This window comes from Dermacentor silvarum, chromosome 8 (genome assembly GCF_013339745.2).
Source record: "Dermacentor silvarum isolate Dsil-2018 chromosome 8, BIME_Dsil_1.4, whole genome shotgun sequence".
NCBI classification, from domain to species: domain Eukaryota; kingdom Metazoa; phylum Arthropoda; class Arachnida; order Ixodida; family Ixodidae; genus Dermacentor; species Dermacentor silvarum.
In genome coordinates, this window is record NC_051161.1 from 32191101 (window position 1) to 32198041 (window position 6941).

Below are 6941 nucleotides of genomic sequence, written 5' to 3' on the forward strand. Positions count from 1 at the left end.
TTAAAATATTTAAAACTTTAAAATAAGGGAACAAGAATTCAGGATCGCCAGTCAGCCTCTAGAGTCTGTAAAGGAGTACGTTTATCTACGTCAATTACTCATAGGAGACCCTGATCATGAGAAAGAAATTTACAGAATAAAATTGGGTTGGAGTGCATACGGCAGGTATTGCCAAATCCTGACTGGGAGCTTACCATTGTCGTTGAAAAGAAAAGTGTACAATCATTGCATTCTACCGGTGCTAACATATGGCGCAGAAACTTGGAGGTTAACACAGAAGCTCGAGAACAAGTTAAGGACCGCACAAAGAGCGATGGAATGAAAAATCTTAGGAGTAACATTAAGAGACAGGAAGAGAGCGGTGTGGATCAGAGAACAAACAAGGATAGCCGATATTCTAGTTGACATTAAGCGGAAGAAATTGAGCTGGGCAGGCCATGTAATGCGTAGGATGGATAACCGGTGGACCATTAGGGTTACAGAATGGATACCAAGAAAAGGGAAGCGCAGTCGAGGTCGGCAGAAAACCAGATGGGAAGACTAAGTTAGGAAATTCGCAGGTGCAAGTTGGAATCGCAAGACATCGCAGGGAGAGGTCTTCGTCCTGCAGTGGACATAAATATAGGCTGATGATGATGATGATGAAACTTAATCTGCTCGGAAATGTCGTTAGATAATTATCTTTTGTGTAAACTGAACCTGCTGAACAAAACATATTCTTTCTCATATTTTCAAATAGCTGCTCCTGAGATAAATTGAGCCTTAAGAGGAAGCTTTAGCTTGGGCCGAACTTTGATGCCGCCAATTCAAATACATGTAAAACGCAGAAACGCTTTTCCTAGATAACCACTGAGCCGATTTTAAAGAGATTTGTTGCATTTGAGAGAGACAGTTAAATTCTAGTGATTGTTGGAAGCGGAATTTCGATTTAGGGCCTCAATTTTTTAAACAAAATTTTCAAAAATAGGGAAGCTTGAAAAAAATTGAAGCGAAATGTTTACAAACTCGTAGCTCGGCACCTAGAACAGATATCGCAGTTCTGTAAACTGCACCCATTAGAGCATCCAAAGCGGACAAATTTGATATGTCAATTTATATCTTATGCGAGTTTGTTACATTGTTTACAAGGGTTTTGCAAAAGTTATACTCACAAATTGGTGGTCTGTTTGAGAGCCATGTATATTATATGAATTTTGCCCGCTTTAGATGTACTATTAGTACAGAATTGTATCGTTTTTCATAGCCAAGCGACAAAGTTGTAAACTTGATAGTTTCGTTGTCTGGAAACTTGTGATTTTTGTCAATTTTTATTAAAACATTGACGGCCTAAATCAAGAATTCCCAACCAGCAGTCACTAAATTGTAACTTTTTCTTTTAAATGCAACAAACCTCTTTAAATTTGGTGCAGTGGTTGCCGAGAAAAACAATTTGTCCTTTGCCATGTATTTAGATAAAAGGCATAGAGCTAAAGCTTCCTCATAAATCCTGGCTAACGGCCGATCGAACGTGCAATTACGTCCACTGCTTCAAAAAACGGTAAAGCTAACGAAAGCGAAAAATAAAAAAAAAAAAAAAAAAAACTCCGTCGAGCCGGATTCGAACCAGCGACCTATGGATGTCCATAGTTGAAACCTCTACAGTCCACCGCTCTACCAACTGAGCTATCGACGGGTATGACGATGTTCGTTCATTTTTCCTACAAGATGACTGAGGACGGCATTTATTCCAGCACATCTAGAAAATAAAATTTTGTACAAAAAAATTGCGTGCAGTTCACCTCCGATCGCATAACCTTGAAATCTTTTTCCCATTGCCGCGGGCGTTGCCGAATTTGCCTTGAGCATGTGACGGTCACCTAAGGCCCGGGCTTTAGGTGACCTTGGCATTGAGCACGACCTACTGGCCAAATGACTGGCCTTGAGCAATGCCTTCTTAAGGAGGCATTGCCTCTAGACACTATGGAAGTAGAAAAATACTAATACTAATAGTTTTTTTCCTTCTTCCATGTGAGACACCCATACAGTAGGCGCGCTGCGCTCCATTGGCAGTGATGCTACTGCGGACTTCTGATTTGGAGCAATTTTTGGAGCATCAGAAATTTCATTTTGGAGCACTTTGGAGCAGGCAATTTCGCATTTGGGAGCAGCTTGGAGCAGCTGATTTTTCACATCCTGAAGTATTTAAAAAAAACGAGTGTACATGCGACACACACACACACACACAAATTGATATCGTGTCATATATTGCTAGCTTTCCCAGATGTCATTCCGTATATCCATAAACAGAAATGATGGACACAATGGCGGCATGCAGTTATTATAATCACATGTCATGCTGCGCTTCAAACAAGCGACAGTAGAACCCCGCTGTTACGTTCCCGGGCGCTGCGTCTTCCCGGCTGTTAAGCTCCATAGTACCCAATGCATTGGTAGCACCGTTGTTGCGTCGCAAATGTGGGACCGTTCCCGCATCATGTGGCCTCTGGGCTGCTGTGCCTTTGTTCTGCGTTTTTCAAGTTTGTATGGCATTCTTTACTGCTGCTCTACAAAGAGCATGGTGCCTGGGTTTCAAACCAAGTGAGGTGCAGAACTATGTGGGCATAAATATACAGTAGTTCTAGCGTTGTACCCGCAGACTACCTCATTGATAGCAGTCTCTACTGCAGTCAGTGAGGCATTGTTTTCTTTTGGTAGAATCGACCATGTTACTGAATGAAGGCTCTCAGCAGCCTTCTGAATCATCTTCCATTGACATGGAGGTTAGGAGAGTCACTGATAGATAGGCAGCAATGCAGCTGCTAGGTGCTGTCCAGCCTGTACTTTTGTATGATGCCTCACTCCTGCAGCCACGTTTCTGTGCCAGCCCAAGTGGTCTAGTGAGCAGAGCTCATGATGAGGTTCTCTTTATGAAGGGGTGGTAGATAGGTATTGTTACGAGATATCGTGACATTACGATAATAGAGTCGGCACACGATGTGCTAAGTCGCGGGTACGAGGTGCCGACGCGCGAAATGCCTGGTCGCTGGTCCAAATAATAGACGCTCGGTAAGCTCAATCGCGCAGTCGGAGGGGCCGACGCGCGAAATGCCTAGCCGCGGGTCCGAGGAATAAACGCTCAAGGTGTCGACACTCGATGAGCGATGTGCCGACGCACGAAATGCCTAGCCGCGGGCTCGAGGAGTCGACGCTCGAGGTGCCGACGCGCGAAGTGCCTAGCCGCGGGTCCGACGAGTCGACACTCGATGAACGATGTGCCGACGTGCGAAATGCCTAGCCGCGGGCTTGAGGAGGCGACGCTCGATTAGCTTAGTCGCGCCTTCCGAGGTGCCGACGCGCGAAATGCCTAGCCGCGGGCTCGAGGAGTTGACGCTCGCAGGGCCGACGCGCGAAGTGCCTAGCCGCGGGTCCGAGGAGTCGAGACTCGCTGAGCGATGTGCCGACGCGCGAAATGCGTAGCCGCGGGCTCGAGGAGTCGACGCTCGATGTGCTTAGTCGCGCAGTCGGAGGCGCGGATGCACGAAATGCTTAGGCAACGCCTCCTAGGCTTAGGCAAGGATCCGAGAAGCCCGCGCGCAATGCGCTTGATCGCCGAGTCGGAGACGCCTACGCGCGAAAGGCTTAGCCGCGTGACCGAGGATTCCGTGCCCGAAGCTAGGTCGCGAATCCGCGTCGCCGATGCTCCGAGTGCTTAGCCGCGGGTCTGAGACGTCTACAAAAAGCGGGATCGGCCACGCTACTGCGATGTCCACGTAGCGCCCGCTCTAATACTAGTCGAGATTACGGAAACTGCCCAGAGATCGCGAAGAGACCGCAACAAGCGGTGCAGACGACGCCATCGCGAAGCGAGCACCGGACCAATTGGCGAACCGCGCTGGAGTCACGTGGCGGGCGCGGGCAATCGGTGGCTCCGGCACGACCTTCAATCATTTGCTTTTTCTGTGCTTGTTTCTGTATGGAGGACATAGCTGAAGCGGCAAATTTGAAGACGGAGAAATGCGCTTTCCAACGAGTCCAAGATGGTGGCGCTCGGCTGCGCCGTTCCGGAGATATCGTGGCTTGAAAAACGCCGTTTTTTCGCGATTTCCGCGAAATTTTTCGGCACCTTGGCTGATACAACAATTTCTTTAGGGCCGGCATTCCTGCGACCCGGTCGCAGCAAACAAAAGGTGCCCAAAACGTTTGGTGCGACCCATGACGTCACGTCCGCTATAACCAATGATGTCACGTCCGTTTATTTTCATGGCGGCTGTTTTTCGGGGCCGGTCGCGTTGTGAAGCAGTCCGTATTCCGTGCCTTCTTACAGAGTAAGTAATCCATTTTTCCACTCTATATGCATGTAATAAAAGGTTGGGGCTGTCAGCTGCTTGATGTGTTGCCGTCGGTTATCTTGCGCGCATATTTTGCCTCGTGGCCGCGTCAAATTGCAGCCGGCCCGTGGAATGGGCCGTGGCATCCCATATAAAGCTATAAAGATGATCCTCCGTCAGGATCGTTAGTACGTGTACAGAACCATCCAGTAGTGTGGTTCAGTGAATGATGCGTGAAAAACGAGGACGCAAGAAAATCCTGGCATGGTGAGCTGTTCCGCCAGATCGTGTTGAATCGCGTTTTTGCGCGAGATGGTCGAACAGCTTTGCTACTGCTTTTGCTGCATTTCATTTAATCACCACCTGCATTCTTTTTAATAAGACAAATGGCATTACTGCGCGAAAGAGCGTCTCGGAAGTTTCCCAACAACAGCCAATGCCGCCGTGCCTGTTGCATGCACGCTTACCAGCTACACGCTGTCCTGATGCAGTTGGAACGATTATGACGCAGTATCAGCCTGCTACTGCGGGCTGCAGGATCACGGTGACAATACAATTAAAATAACTAAAGAAATTAATGTAGTAAGTGTGGTGTTCAAACGTTGCCAAGCGTGATAAGCGGACCTGCCTCGTAAGATGCGTTGAATGAATCGGCTTTCTAAAGTCAGCTTCGCCGCAGTAGACGTGTTACGCGGTGAAGCTTACCCAAAAATTATTGCAGTGAAGCATACCAAAAGTGAAAAGGGGCCGCTATCACGGGACATGTATATGTTCCTTAACTATGTACGCGCGCACTCGCCTTCGCCCATCACATTACGCGCGCCCAGGAGCGTAATAAGTGTATTGGCAGGTGTACTCACATATATGAAAACTGCCAAGAAAAGCTGGTTAAGGCAAGCTCTCTTGTCGAAACGTTTGCACCAGCCTGTTCGACCACTATCACCGCAGTTTGTGTATTGCGGTGAAGCATACCGATAGTGGGTAGGGGTCACGCGAATCGGGAGTGTAGGGTTTCAGCCAGCGACGAACCCTACCAGTCTCAACGTTCTAGTCTCAACAAAGCTCATTTTTGCGCCAGGATGACGTTTCGACAATTTTTGTTGGCTGTTGGTGATGACACAACTCTTTTACAGATAACATTCTCTAAGCCTTTTGAAATGACAGGGAGCACTGACACCGGCCGATAATTTGACATGTCATTTCTGTCCCCTGATTTAAACAGTGCAGTCAGCTTCGCCTGTTGCATTTTTGTAGGGTAAACGCCAGTAGACAAGCAAACATTGAATACGTGGGTGAAAACAGGCACTTTGCTTTGTTGTGTACCTGTCATACTGCTATTAAATTTTCCTTTCCTTTTAAAGTGCTTACGTTCATCACATCGCAAGGAGTCACTGTGTAATTAGTGACCTTGTCATGTTAAAAAACCAGGCTCTACTCAAGAGAGGTTGGGGTTAAGTACCTGTGAAATTTTTTTAGAGGGGTAGTTTTCTGAGAAGAAATCAGATGCCAGAAACAGACCTGTGGTATCCTGGGTTTGAGTATTTAACAGTGGAAAGGATACAAAATACATTATATTTCTTGTCTGAAACCAACAAGTGAAATATGTAAATATATTAAATAGCGTCCATGGAGCAACTGCAAGCTGTGCACACCTAGACCCAAAACGCGCTTCTCTTGCTCCAGTCCATGCAGGCTGTCAGCTGCTTTGTTGAAGCCTCTAGTACATTCTCAGTGGTGCAGTAATTATTGTCTGCATTTTGCTCAAGTGTGCCCTAGACATAATTGAGTGATTTGCAGTTGCAACTGGACTGCAGCCTCAGCTTGGGAGACCAGTGGTAGGGCACATTTTGTAAAACTAAGCTACACATGGCATTACCAGTTTGAGCAGAGACCTGTTTATATATGTGTCGTCTTTAGCATCTAGATTTTTTACCATGAATTCAGAAAAAATCTCCAGCACATTGAGTCCCTAGATTTGAAATGCTGTATAAGTTGTCTTCTTGTTCATTGCGGTTGCGCTTAACTTCTGTCCAAATAGGAGAGCACTTCTGCATAGCACATCAAGGGACCATTCTTATTAACATGCCTTCCTTTTATTTATCTTACCTACAATCAAGAGCACACGTATATAGCACATGAATGTGCTGTGCTTGAACTTGACTTACATTGCCATGTTTAGTAGCACAGTGCTCATAGTTGGTGTTGGTTCATTCAAGCTAAGCATTACTACAACCTTTAACTGTAGGTATTATGGTGTGAGAGCAGAGAAATGGATATGCAAAGACAGTTGGGCACGTTAAGACATCTTTTTGTGTGTGAAAAGGTGAAAGATACACAAAATGGGATAGAACACGTCCACTTTCATCTTTCTCACAACAACAACAACAACAAAAAAGTCGGAGGAATAAGGTTCCTTCACTGTGCCATAGAAACTATATGTTTGCTCTCAAATGTAATTCTGATTCGTTGGATTTGTTCTTGTGCTGTTTTTCTTGAGTGTGCTTACTTTTCACACGTCAACGTTTCAAACTCGTTTTTATTTTTGACAGACTGAACATCCCACGTCTTGGTTTGACTTCCTGGTACAGGATACTTGCAGTTGGCATGGAGTGGTGAAGCAGCATGGTGTACTTT

General features: G+C 46.2%; 1 non-coding gene across 1 annotated transcript; it reads right to left on the reverse strand.

Moving 5' to 3' along the window:
• Nucleotides 1-1582: 1582 nt before the first annotated feature.
• Nucleotides 1583-1672, reverse strand: Trnay-gua (transfer RNA tyrosine (anticodon GUA)). Its single transcript is given in 2 exon segments — nucleotides 1583-1618; nucleotides 1636-1672. It is a non-coding gene; the product is annotated as a tRNA-Tyr (tRNA).
• Nucleotides 1673-6941: the final 5269 nt, after the last annotated feature.